At 40.5% G+C, this 14,555-nt stretch overlaps 1 protein-coding gene across 2 annotated transcripts in view; it reads left to right on the forward strand.

Annotated features, from left to right (window-relative positions):
* The first annotated feature begins 343 nt into the window (after nucleotides 1–343).
* Nucleotides 344–14,555, forward strand: part of LOC117553257 (synaptic vesicle glycoprotein 2B-like) — a 74,487-nt gene continuing 60,275 nt past the window's right edge. The window contains exon 1 of one of the 2 annotated variants that reach the window (XM_034227125.1): nucleotides 344–524. The gene's annotated coding sequence lies outside the window, so the exon portion shown is untranslated. Of the gene's footprint in view, nucleotides 525–4,565; nucleotides 4,722–14,555 lie in introns of those variants that run through there. The other variant, XM_034227126.1, reaches the window with a different exon arrangement.

Genomic DNA, 14,555 nt, shown 5'->3' on the forward strand with positions numbered 1-14,555 from the left:
GTAAATGTAACACACTGAATCGACACAGGGTCAGAGTGTGTGTGTTGCTGCAGGACTTTTCCATCACAGCATCTCCGCTCTCACACATCTGTCACTCCCCTGGTCCAGCTCCTCCATCCCTCCTCCCTGCTGCCTTTCATCTATCCACCGCCCCCCCCACCAGCCTCCCATATGTCTCTCTAATTCCACCGCCACCCCCAGCCCCACCCGACCCCTTCTCCCCCGAACAGCGGGCCAAATGGCATATCCTCGTACGTACTGCAGTACAGGAGTGGACTGTACCATTGTGGATGTGGTGGGGGGTGGCAGCAGGGAGGAGTACTGCAAAGAGAGACAGAGGGGGGAGAGAGGGAGGCTGGCACTCTCCTCTAATCCCTCAGTCCGGTCTGTTGTGTTGATACTCTTTGCAGATACAGCAAAACAACTTCTGTGTTCAATTTTAAGGCTACGGACGATTTTCAGCAGATTTGTTGTCAGGTCTGGAAACCATCGATTGGATGTAAACTTCAGTTTGATCTGTGCTGGTAAGAAAGTGATTTTCTATTCAGTTTGATTTGTTTTTGTCGTATAAGGAAATTGAGTTTCCATGGAAGAATTATCCAGGGATTTTATTTATTTTCAGATCTTCAAACATCACCAGATGTTTAAAATTAATATGGAGTTTTTATTTTGTTCTGTGGCTTAAATAAATGGTATTCTCAGATAAATACAGTATTGCCATGTTGGATGTATTTGTAAGTCAAATGACATTCTCTGATCAGAGAAGATAATCTGCTGATCTGTGTGCTCTGACAGAAGAGCAGCTGTGTGTACACAGATTCTGTGTGTAGCTCAGAGGAAACACTGAGGACCGTTTAGAGTCCTTAACAAGGTGCAGAGTAAATGGGAACATTAATCTATTCGAACAAAAAGGAAGCACAAAAACTCCTACTTAGCAGGGATTGCTTGCCAATAGCATTATGTAGTCGATGCACGCAAACACACACACACACACACACACACACACACACACACACACACACACACACACACACACAGCTCATATTACAATCTTGCACAGTATCTAAACTCCATTTAGCATGAGCATGTTGGGTAAAAAACGTTGTACTGTTCCTCTGTTTACTAATTCGGTTTGAACATAAAACAAGCTGGGCTTTATTCCGTGTTCATCTGTCCGGGTCATCTGTCCGGGTCATCTGTCCCCTCAGCTTCCACTGGGAAAGTTTTGGATCAAACGCTCCACATCATGAACTTCAAACATAGTTGACATGTAGAATATTTAAATATAAATTAGAGGACCAGAAATCGGCCACCCCCTAGACTAATTCACCTCTCATTTCAGTGTGGACCTTTTTGGACATGTTTGTCTTTGGGACCCCTGACGTCCTCTCACTAACACATTGACAGTTTTGCCTCCGGTGGAAATGTTTTGACCTTCTATCTTGTATTAATGTTCCTCTCGAGAATTTGGTGATATTTCTTCAGTGCCATCATCAGGACAACATTCTGTCTGTCCAATTCTTTGGTTTAAACATCAGCATTTTTTTTTTTAGTCATTCCCAACCCATATCGGAATTTGCTACAGAATTGCGTTTCACTAGGCTTTGTAGTTAAATAAAATATCAATAGTAGAACCAGTTCGCTTAAAGTGATGTAGAGATACCTATGTTTCTCTGCTGGAACCATCAGAAGGAAGCTGCATTGTGTTCCGCTGACTCGCAGATCCTGGCTGCTCTGCCTCGTCATAAGACTGTCCCAGTGAAAACAACAGACAGGGAAGGAGGTGCAGCGACCTGCAAAGAGTCAGTCTGAAGGATTGTGCTTCACTTGAGCTACGGGGGCCCATAACTGCAGACTCACTGTCCTGTTCGACCTGGAGCGGATCGCTCACTTCTGCTGCGATTTCAAACAGCAGACTGCACCGTGCACAGAGTGTGTGTATGAGGTCTTTTCCTGCTGTAGATAGGAACGTAATGCATTATTAATTATGTCTAAATGACGGGGCGGACTCTTAGATCTCCATCTTCATCTTCTCACATCCATCCTGGGTCTGAGCAGGGTTTCTGTGCCATCACAGTGTATCACATGTCTTTCTTTCTAATAAACAATAAGTTGAAAACAGACTTCCTGCGAACCAAGAGGTGTAGCTTCTCGATCAGAGTATAGTAACCATTAGAGGGATGTTTTCTGTGTTTCCTCTCAGTGTGTTGTCTAGTGTCATTTTCATGTTCTCTGTAGTGTTTCCTGACTATGTAGTGTTCGGACCTACTGTACAGTGGGGGTGTTTTTTGAGTTGATTTTCCCACACTACTGACAAATAGCTGACTTTATTAGCCAAATAAAATGACAACAACCATTTGAGAAAGGACAGAAGTACCCTGCAAAAAGACATTGTCAGGTGAAACTTTGATTCTGGGACTTGGGGAGGTTGTATGTGAAGCGGTATGTTTACCCTCACACATTTGTAATTATTTTTAGATTTTATTTGCCAAGCAACACATAGTGTGACATGCATGAGCTCTTAAATAATACAGTAGAGTGCAGCTCCAGGATGTTGCTCCTCTGTGCGGCAGGCTCAGGAGATACTGTGCTTTAAAGGTTAGCTGGGACCTCCTATTGCATGTCAGAATAATGTCATATAAAGAAAACAGTAGTAGTAAAAAAAAGCTGCACACAGTGAACATAAGCTGAGCAGACTGCTGGGTAAAATGCTTTCTTTCTGCAATCGTGAAATTAAATCCCCCATGGCAAATTGTGTGTTTTTTCATGTTTAGCCCTGTGAGCAGCATGGCTCTTGGTTTGTCGCTCCATCACCTTGATCCAGCCTGATATAACTATATTGGATAAATTACCCTCATATTTTGTGTGGACATTCATGAGAGGATGAACCTTACTGATTCAGATGACCCTTCCTTTTTTCTTTATGGTTGGCAACTGTGGTTCAAAGTGAAATATTTTGACAACTATTTGATGCATTGGCATGACATTTGGAACAGATTATCACATTCACTATGTAGAGGAACAGCTAAATAAAGTGAGATAAAGTTTCAGCATGATAAACCTCTGTTCACTCCTGTTCTTTCTATCATATAGACTACAGTTTATTAAACTATGTTTTGATACACAGTTTGGTTAGCCTGGTTGAACTTTATCTTTGAGGATATAAATTCACTTTAAAGGTCACATGTCATGGCCATTTCTACTGATCATAATTCCATAGTTGAGGTCGACTAGAATAGATTTACATTGTTCAATGTTCCAAACTCACATTGGTTTCTCAAACAGCATCTCTGTATAGTATGTGTATTCACTCTGTCCTACACGGCTCCCTGTGAGCCCAGTGTGCTCTGATTGGTCGGGACGTTGCGAGGCTTGCAGCTCAGTGAGCGGGTTTACCGGTGTGGTTTCCGGGTCGGCGATACAGCGAGACAGCGATACAGCGAGACAGCGCAAAACTCATCCTGAGCACACACAAACATTCACAGCCGAAGTAAAAACAATAAGTGTGGCTTGATATTGAGAAAGAAAAAGGTTGATAAACGCTGTGAGAATGGGATTGCGGAGAGAATTTCTCCGCAATCCCAACTCGTCTATTACCAACGTTCAGGGAGCTCTATGCAAGTCAATGGGACTCCGTGTTAGTTGAACATTTACGCTAAAGGTCCCCCCACTGCGTTTGATAGTAACACCAAGGGATCCTGGTGTATGAGGAGCTCCGCGGATTGGTCCATTTTGATTCCAGGAACCGCATGACGTCATGCGGTTCCTGGAAGAAACAAATGGAAAAAGAGAAATGTCCAACGAGGCGTTCTGGGGCAGCATAGACAGGTCTTCTCTGTGTTAGAGTTTTACTCCCTACAGGGTGTACTTTAAAACAAACCCCTTTCTAACCACAGTTAACAAACAAAACTATTAAATACACAATAGACATCAAAGTTAAATATATAATCGGAATCTCGACTGTAGACAATTTCGCACATCTTCACTAAACTTTGCTCCATTCACTCTGTTTTGCTTCATCTCGGAGTTTGTGCTCAATATTGAGAAAGCGGCATGCACCGTATATTTCACTGCACCAGCTGAATGTCCACCTTAATCTCCAGCTGAAACTTGTACTAGACCTTGTTGCAAAAAGTCATTTAGATTTAAAGCAAGGGTCTTTATTTACACGCTGATAACACTTGAACACAACTGGTTACATTTTCAGATTCAAGCTGAAGATCCTAGTAACTCAGCCATCTGAGAGAAAAATAGAAAATCCGTCGGGGACAATGGTGGAGTCTGGGATAGAGGAGTTGAGCCAAGTCTCCTAAAAAACATAAAGAACTGTAACGTGATGGCTTTCACGGAGACTTGGCTCAACTCCTCTATCCTGGTCTCCTCCTCCATTGTCACGAACAGATTAGCTATTTTACGCCAGGACCGGACTGTTAACTCAGGGAAAAGTAAGGGATGGTGAACAATAACTAGTCATCGGATGTGGGGATTATTTCTTCAGACTGTTCTCCTCATTCAAAGCATCTCATGATCGGATGCTAGCCTTTCCATTTGCTTTTCCGCCGCACACTGACAACAACACAGCGCTGGACGAGCTGTATGGTGTAATCGACAGAACAGAGACTTCACGGCCAGAGGCGGCTTTTATTGTCGCTGGAGATTTTAACCCTGCCATCATGAAAAAAGTCCTGCCCGAAGTAATACCAGCATATCAGCTTCCAGACGTGCGTGAAAACACACTGGACCTTGTTTATTCTTCTTTCCGACATGGATATACAACTCGCCCTCCCTTCGGCAAATCAGACCACATCTCACTGCTGCTGCTGCTGCTGCCTGCTTACAAGCAGAAACTCAAACGGCACAGACCGGTGACACGGACTATTGTTGGTATTTCTATAGCCCTCAGTTTAGGATTAGCTGATTCCAGGAAGCTTATTTACAAGTTAACAGCGTTAAATGAAACAATGGTACAATGATATAATGAATTTGCAGTGAGTGACTCGGGCCTGAGTGTGCTCTCTCTCTGTCCTCGTCACGGGACGGCTGGAAAAGAGACAGACTTCCTGTTGACTTCCCATATTATCATCTGTAGTCTTCTCCCATTGGCTTAGCGTCAACGGGGGCGGGTCTTCCTCTCAGCTTCATGATGACGTGTCCTTAGATTTGTCTCCCGCGAGTGATTAATGACGTCAATAAGGAGCATTAGACTTTGATTTCTTACACTTTACAGCGCTGGAGTGAGGAGTCAGACTCAGCTCTGCAGGACTGCTTTGAATCTACGGAGTGGAGTGTGTTTGAGGACGAAAACATCAACACACACACGGATACGGTCATTTGCTACATTGGCAAATGCACCAATGACGTAGTACCGAAGATTACTGTACGAACTTTCCACAATCAGAAGCCCTGGATAAATGTTGAAGTCCTTGCCAAACTGAAAAGCGTGGACTATCGCACTATGGGGTCAGATCAGTCTCAAAAATAAATAAATGCACACAGAAGGATACACAAATGTAATTCTGAATTTATATATAAATGTCTCCATCAACACACATATCTTTCAATGCACACACAAAAACTGATCATTTTATAAATGTAAAAAAGTTTCACAAATATATTTCTGATCCACACACAAATAGTACATCAAAAACACATTTGAGTTTTCTGTTTGTGAATCTCTCAGCATTTGAGTGTGAATCTCCGCTAGATTCACACATACATTTTTTAAGAGGTGAGTGTCTTCGGCCAATCAGATGTCTGCTTCATTTGAAGTCAATCACATGCGTGTGTTCCGACGAGGGTGTGCCTAATGCATTTGCAATGTAGCGTAACATCTATAATATCTACGCGGTTTTCGGAGACTGAGGGTGTGACAGAGTCCGGGGGGGGGGGGGGGGGGGGGGGGGGGGGGTGGGGGGGGGGGGGGGGGGGGGGGGGGGGGGGGGGGGGGGGGGGGTGGCAGTTCATCTCCAACAACATGGCATCTGGAAGCTACTTCACATCTTGTCGTTAGTCATGCAATAATCTTGAATCATAAATAATTACTTCTGCTTAATTATGAAGGTAGCTTAGTTAGTTCGAGGATATTTTGAAACCTGTTCAGTAGGTTTAGTTGTGTTGTAGCTAATATAAGCTAACATTAGCTAGCCCTGCTAAGTCTGTCTAAAGTTTCTGTATGCTAATTTGGTTGTTCTGCTATCAAGTAACGTCTTTAACCTCTGAAGCCCGATTGCCCCCAGGACAACAATATTACACGAAACTGTGTCTCAGGGCTTCTTAACATTTAACAACCTATGAATGTGTCATACCCACTTAACGGGGAGAAACTCAGCTATCAGACAATGTTAACCATTTTTAGCTAAACAAAACACAAGGGTAATACCAAGCCTCTGAATTAGCCCTGAGCGAAAAAATGCTATGCTTCATAGAGTGTAACGAAGCTTTCGGTTTGGGCAAACTGTGTAGGTGGATTTTGGAACCCCCCCTCGATTCTATATGGGCATAGATATGTCTCATAATTATTTGTGTGAACATAACAATAATTTGTGTGTAAATATGTGATTTGTAAATGTAAAACACCATCCACAAATGCATTTCAAAGATTTGCAAACTCACAAATAAATGTGCAAGTGTAAAACGGATCTGCAAATACGCTAAATATTTTCACAAATAAAAAAAAGATCTGTGAATATCTCTTTAACATTTACAACTTTCGGTCAGGCATTTGTGAATCCATTTTGTATTTGTCGACCAAAAATGCGCTTGCGGATCTCAAATCTCTGCTCGTGGATCTCACATTTCTGCTTGTGGATCGTCTTTTTACACACACGGAATTTTGAGACATATTTTCCGCCGGTCTCGGCTAAAATCTACTCGTGTCACTCGGTGATTTTCGGAAACCACGTGATGGCCCGCTGATGACGACATTTCCGCATTATTTCAAAGTAAGAGCATGATGGTTTGTTTAAGGCTCTGTTTTTTTATTATAATGAACAGCGGAACGTTAGATGCATTCTTTATCACCATCATCATCATCATCATCATCATCATCATCATCATCATATTATAGTGATATAGTTAGTTTGTGTTAGTTTATTGGATCAATATAGCATATATCGAGCACTTTCGTTGATGTTGAAGTACAGGCTACACCACTTTCGGGTCCCGGGGGGCTACAGCTGGCAGCGAAGCAGCCCAGATAAAACTATTTCTTCATTGTTTGTTGTGTATTCAGTCAAGCGGGTCAAAGTTACAATGTAAAATTGCAAGTACAATGTAAAGTCCTGTACTCTGCAGGTGCCGGTAAAGAGCAATACAATGACAAAACCTTTCCAAACATAACAACTAGTAGGTAGGTACTAGGTAGGCAGGCAGGTATAGGTAGGTAGGTAGGCAGACAGGCAGACAGTCAGATAGACAGATAGACAGATAGATAGATGGATAGGTAGATAGACAGATAGATAGACAGACAGACAGATGGATAGACGGACAGATAGATAGATGGATATCATATATAGATACTTCATTCATCCCAAATTATGAAATGTGTGGAAACAAGTACAAACACAATAACATTAAATACAAATGAAAGCAATAGACAGGAATATATGCATACAGTAGAAAGGACACAATGAATATTATAACATTTAATGTAGCCTTACTATGAAGGCTGACCTAAATACGGTGCTTTTCTACAGATTACTTTATTACTGCACTGGTAAAGTAAAATTAGGCCGATTAATAAGATGTGAAGTGCTTTGTAACTTTGACCCGCTTGACTGAATACACAACAAACAATGAAGAAATAGTTTTATCTGGGCTGCTTTGCTGCCAGCTGTAGCCCCCCGGGACCCGAAAGTGGCGTAGGCTATAGCCTGCACTTCAACATCAACGAAAGTGCTCGATATATGCTATCCAATAAACTAACACAAACTAACTGTATCACTATAACATGATGATGATGGTGATGGTGATGGTGATGAAGAATGCATCTAACGTTCCGCTGTTCATTATAATACAAAAACAGCATTAAACAAACCATCATGCTCTTACTTTGAAATCATGCAGAAATGTCGTCATCAGCTGGCCATCACGTGGTTTCCGAAAATAACCGAGTGAAACGAGTAGATTTTAGCCGAGACCGGCGGAAAGTTTGTCTCGAAACTCTGTGTGTGTAAAAAGACGATCCACAAGCAGAGATTTGAGATCCGCAAGAGCATTTTTGGTGGGCAAATACAAAATGGATTCACAAATGCCTGATCGAAAGTTGTCAATGTTAAAGAGATATTCACAGATCTTTTTTTTATTTGTGAAAATATTTAGCGTATTTGCAGATCCATTTTACATTTGCACATTTATTTGTGAGTTTGCAAATCTTTTAAATGCATTTGTGGATGGTGTTTTACATTTACAAATCACATATTTACACACAAATTATTTTTATGTTCACACAAATAATTATGAGACATATCTATGCCCATAATTCTATTGGCTCTAACGGTTAAAAAGAGATGTCAATCATCACAATCGACCAATGGGTTCCAGAGATATGGCAAATACACCCAAATGACCCCAGAGGTGTTTTTTTTTTCCTATTTCTCTCTAAAAAGGTTAAAAATGTCACTTGCTTTGCATCAATCTTGATACAGGGTACTGTATGTGTAATGTGTATTTGTAAAGCGCTTTGAGAGTCTTTGATAAAGCGCTATAATAAATATAAGGATTATTATTATTATTATTATTATATGTTATAGTTTGGATTCCTAAAGCTTTTAGTCTACTATCCCATCATTCAAGGGTGGTTTTCACTATAAGTGGTTTTATAATTTACATTTTTTTACTATGTTCAATCTAAATTTACTTAATAAAAACATCTATATTGAAAAACAGGCTCAGGGCTTAATAAGCCCCAAGCCTGTTTTTCAGGTCTCAGGCTCGAAAATGACATTCCCAGAACAAATGATCATATCTTCACTTCTAAAAGGGTTAAATTAATAATCTTTTTTCTCAAAGCAAGGTTACACTTGTGAGTCGGATGTAGAAGTGTCAGAATCAATATATATGTTTTTATTTTAAAGTAAATTCAGATTGAACACAGTAAAAAAATGTAAATTATTGTGTCCGTCCAAAAAAAATAATTACTTATAGTGAAAACTACCCTTGGATGATGGGATGGTAGACTAAAAGCTTTAGGAATCCAAACTACAACATATAATAAGTACCCTGTATCAAGATTGATGCAAAACAAGTGAAATTTGATCTTTTTAGAGAGATTAAGCACAAAAAACCCACTTCTGGGGTCATTTGGGTGGATTTGACCTATCTCTGGCCCCCCTTGCTCGATTTTGCTGATTGAAATCTCTTTCTAACCGTCAGAGCCAATGGAATCGAGGGGAACTCCCACATACTCCTTATTTGGTAATGTGTTTGTGTGAGACTGACACATAGCCAAAACCGGAAGCTGCGATAACTCTGGTGGCTACCATTAGCAGCTAACTTTTACTCTCCGATTTTTACATAAAAATGGAATTATGGATTAAAATATTCCACAGAAACATTATCAACCTATGGATCAACCGATTCAGCCGCGTTTTTTCTCGTTGTAATGCCATTGAACAAGTCTTTTGATCAGATTGACAGCTACGGTGAGACGATCTCCTGTAAAAGCTACGTAAAGGTACGTGTTGTGATGTCTGTGTTTGCTTCCGCTGTCGCGAGTTCGGATCACTCAGTGATGATACTATATACCTAAATAATCTGTGGAACCTCAGCTTTAATCGGATATCTTGTATGTGCAGCTGATAAGGGTATCTTTTATCTTGAGTTCTGTGCCAAAGTGCGTTAGCATTTTTCGGGGTCATTTAGATGCTTCTTATGAGACTTGTGTTTTGTTTTGGTAAAAATGATTTGTATCGTCAGTTAGCTGAGATTCTTCCCGTTAATCTGGTATAACACATTAATAGGTTCTTAAATATTAAGATCCCCCAGTGTCGTGAAAAAAAAAAAGGACCCGCCGAGGGGGTCCTTGGGGCTTAACAGGTTGAGGTTATATGAAGTTGACGTTATTGAAAATAACGGTTTGACAGGGTCTATCGCCTAGAAGTATATTGGCATTCATGATTAAGTATGTTTAAGCTATGAATGGTTGCTTCATTACTGGTGTGTATTGATATATTATGCGTGGCATTTAATACTAGCGTTTGCAAACAAGTAAGCTAAATAATGCTAATAGATTACCTAGGATGAGTAGGATCATAAGGTAACTTTGCTAACGTTAGCCATAGGAGTAATCGGTGTTGGTAAACAAGTGTTCGCCCGCAGACCACTAGTGGGCAAAATCAACGTTCTAATCACAGTAGTAGTGGTAGCAAAATAGCGGTGGGCAAAATATCCTCAAACTAACTGAGCTACCTTCATAATTAAGCAAAAGTAATCATTTATGTTTCGAGATTATTGCATGACCAACGGCAAGATGCCATGTTGTTGGAGATGAACTCTGAACTGTCAACTAGTGATGTGTCGGTCGCAAACGAGCCGGCTCTTTTAAGTGAACGACGGGAGCCGGCTCGCGCCCGCGAACGAGCCAGTTTTGTTGTTGTTGTTAAGTAATACAAGACAGAATGATGATGATGATCTCCGCGCTACAGCTGCTCCGTGCATTCATGCAGTGACATGTAATATCCAAGGATTAGAGACGGTTGGATGCTGCTGTTTTGAGCATTGCAATATATTTATTTTCACTATGTTATTTATTTATGATTATCCTGAGGCTCAGCAAAGATTTGATGTCAGCTGTTGCTGTCTTTTTTTCTATAGCTAATACTGAAATAGAGCCCTGCTGTTTTGTCAGGGCCTTTTCTTTAAATATAATTTTAAAATGTCGATACAGTAGCCCCTTAGTTTAAATGTCTATGCTTAAGTTTTTATAGGTGTTGCTATCTGCTTTGTGTAGCGTGGTTCTGCAAGTCAGTGCATTCACTGGGTGGTATCAGAGAGTTACACGGGTCTGTAAATGCAATGAAAACATTTCGCCACAGCAAATCATTTATATTAAACGTGTAATTTTTACTTTTGAATACTTCAGTACAAAGGATGTATTGAATAATTTAAGTGATATATGTGTACACATATACATCATTAGTCAAAACAGGGCTACATTTGATTGAATTATAAAAGGTATAATATGTGGTAAACTGAAGAGCCGTTTGGGAGCCGAAAGAGCCGGCTCTTCTTGGTGACGTAATATACTTGAAATAGTGGCTCTGCAGCATGTGTACTCGACATTGAGAAACGGCCCCGGACTCTGTGACACCCCCAGACTCCGCAAACCGCGTAAATGTTACGCTACGTTGCAAATGCATTAGGCAAACCCTCGTGGGGACACACGCATGTGATTGGCTTACAATTAAGCAGACTGTATGTGTGAATCTAGCGGCGTCAGGGGAGTCTCAGAAATCCACACACAAATGCAGAGAAATTCACACTCAAATGCAAAGAGATTCACACTCAAATGCAGAGAGATTCACACTCAAATGCAGAGAGATTCACACTCAAATGCAGAGAGATTCACACTCAAATGCAGAGAGATTCACACACAGAAAGTGTTTTTTATTTAAATGTAACAACACTCAAATATGTTTTTGATGTAACTAGTGGTCCACTGAAGAGACCAATAATAAAGCCTTGAATTAAATTCAATTTAATTTTCTGATGGAGCTGGGATGCTAGAGGCTGTTTGCCGATGTTATGACATAAATGACAAAGACAGTAGAAGGACCACATATATCAAGAGACCAAGGATGTGTTGTCACTTATTTAACACACACAAGCTGGCAGTATATGTGCAGTCCCCTTGATATGGATTTGTTTGTAGAACGTGTACTGACGGACATGACTACACAAACACATTACTGTAATAGTGTGCTGGTATGATAACATGTTTCTGAATTGTACTTTTTTTGCACACTTCTCAGCTTGATGTGAAAACTGACTGAATCCAACCAGCTAGCTACGACCATATATAATCATTATGATGGGACAAGCTGCAACTGCAAGATGTATCACCGGGCACATTAGTGTGTGTTTGTGCGTGAGTGTGTGTGTTATACATTTATTTATGTCTACGAGCCCCAAATCTTTTTTCAGTTCGAGCAGACAAAAAGAAACTTGCCATTTGTCCCTTCTTCTCCTTCCTTATATAGAAAGAAAAGGGTCAGTTGTGACTGTATCTCACTCCTCTTGCTGATTGGTGTGTGTTCTAATGTATAGTAGATGAAGCTTGATCTCTTATTGCTCTTAGTTTGAAATGTGTGTAGTCTGAGAGATAAATGGCATTGTGTATTCTGCAGAGCAGAACATCACTTCCTTCCAAAGACCTGCGTCCTTTACATCATAAATGTGTCTTTTAGTGAGCCAATCTTCTTTAAGTTGGTCTTGCCTTTTTTTTTATTAAGGCTTCTCAGTATTGTAAATATTGTACAAACAACTTATATTCAAAACATTTAAAAACACCTAATGAATAGGCTGAGAATGTTCTTCTTTATTATGATAGAGTGATTTCCATTTGCTTTCTTTTGGTTAGCATCTCTCTTCTCCTTTTTCTTATCCACACCTATTGGCAGGTAACAGTAAACAGGTATGATTTAAGACATTCACTTTTACACAAAGCAGAATAAAATGACAGAATGTATGAATATGAGCACTGAGACACATGTGAAAGCAGATTTTTTAAATCACAACTGATCAGCGTTGAGGAATATTATTCAATAACTAGAGAATGCAATTCCTGAAGAAATTGCTAGTGGGAATGCTTTATGCTGAAAAGCTGACGCTAAACTGCTATGCTGAAATGTAATGTGTAAGAAGAAAGTGAAGAATTGAGATTGAAATGATACATGAACACTGGGGGCTTGAATGTGTGATGAGAGAAGAAAATAAAGTAAAAATGCTTGGAAAAGCAGCAGAATATTTGAACTGCAAACTTTTGAACTAACTTGATGGTGAATGATCTATCGCCATGCCAACGGCATTTGATGACATCCCTTAATACGCTTAGATGCGTTGATGGCTGCATCGTTACCAAACCTGTGAAGTTGTGGGCTGTTTATTTTCACTGAAGTTATGAGAAAACCGTGTTTCAAGGCGAACATTGTGTTGCCATGGCAACGGCATTCTAAGAAATCTCAAAACTGTCCCGTAGATGTCTTCACGGCTGGACTGTTGGCACACGTGAAGTTTTACCACTTTTTGACAATTTTCATAGGAGTTATAGCAATATTGTGTTTTATTGCCATGGCAACAGCTTTTGAGGAAAACTCACTAATGGCACATAGACATGTTAAGGACTGGATCATTAACTGTCATCTGAAGTCTGGTGGTGTTTGCTCCATTTGCATAGGTATCATGACAACATCGTGTTTTATGGCAAGGGATGCGTTTCCATGGAAACAGCCTATGGTGAGATCTCAGATTTGGCGTAGAGCTGTTGAGGCATGGACCGGTGATATACAAGCAAGGTTTGGGGGCGATCGGACTGTGCCCATTGGAGTTAAAGCGACATCGTGTTTCATGGCAAGGGATGCGTTTCCATGGAAACGGCATATGATGACACTCTATAATTGACAGAGCTGTTGAGGGCCGGACCATTAACCATTATCTGAAGTCTGGTGGTGTTTGCTCCATTTGCATAGGTATCACGACAACATCGTGTTTTAAGGCGAGGGATGCGTTTCCATGGAAACGGCACATGGTGAGATCTCAGATTTGGCGTAGAGCTGTTGAGGCATGGACCGGTGATATACAAGTGAAGATTCGGGGACGATTGCACCGTGTCCATTGGAGTTACAGTGACATCGTGTTTCATGGCGAGTGGTCTGTCGCCATGGCAACGGCATTTGATGACACCCCATAATACGCTTAGATGCGTTGATGGCTACATCGTTACCAAACCTGCGAAATGTTGGGCCGTTTGGAGCATTTTCACTAAAGTGAAAATGGCATTTGAAGAAACCCCATAATTGACGTAGAGCTGTTGAGGGCTGGACCGGTGATATTCAAGCGAAGTTACCAAACCTGTCAATGTGACATCATCGTGTTCCATGACACAGGTGTTTATATTTGAGCTAACTGTGCAGAGATCACAGGTTTCCATTGTTCTGAATGAGAGATAAACCTCTAAGCTACGAGATGTTTTCCTACGTCTGTCATGATACATTATGTCTCAGGAATGTAGGGTTTTGCGAATTATGGCAGATTTAAAAAAAATACGAAGGCAAATTTCAAGATTTCCTCCACTCTAGCTGTGACATCACGCACTCTAGTTAATGTAATGTTAAAATCTGAAGAAAGCCTCTTTACCAAGGTCTGAACAATGTTTAATATCTCTAAAAGTAAGAATCAGATTTAAAAGTTGTTATAAACTAATAATGTCAGAAAGACGTGTAACATTTTAAAGTTGGAATGAGGTTTCTGAGTGAAAGTATGAATGAACAGTTAGCAGTTGAAGTCGCATGAAGATTTTTCAAGTCTGAAGAGTTTCTCCATTGACTTCAATGTTAAAA

The sequence above is a fragment of the Gymnodraco acuticeps genome, unplaced genomic scaffold (assembly GCF_902827175.1).
Source record: "Gymnodraco acuticeps unplaced genomic scaffold, fGymAcu1.1, whole genome shotgun sequence".
In the NCBI taxonomy this organism is placed as follows: Eukaryota; Metazoa; Chordata; class Actinopteri; order Perciformes; family Bathydraconidae; genus Gymnodraco; species Gymnodraco acuticeps.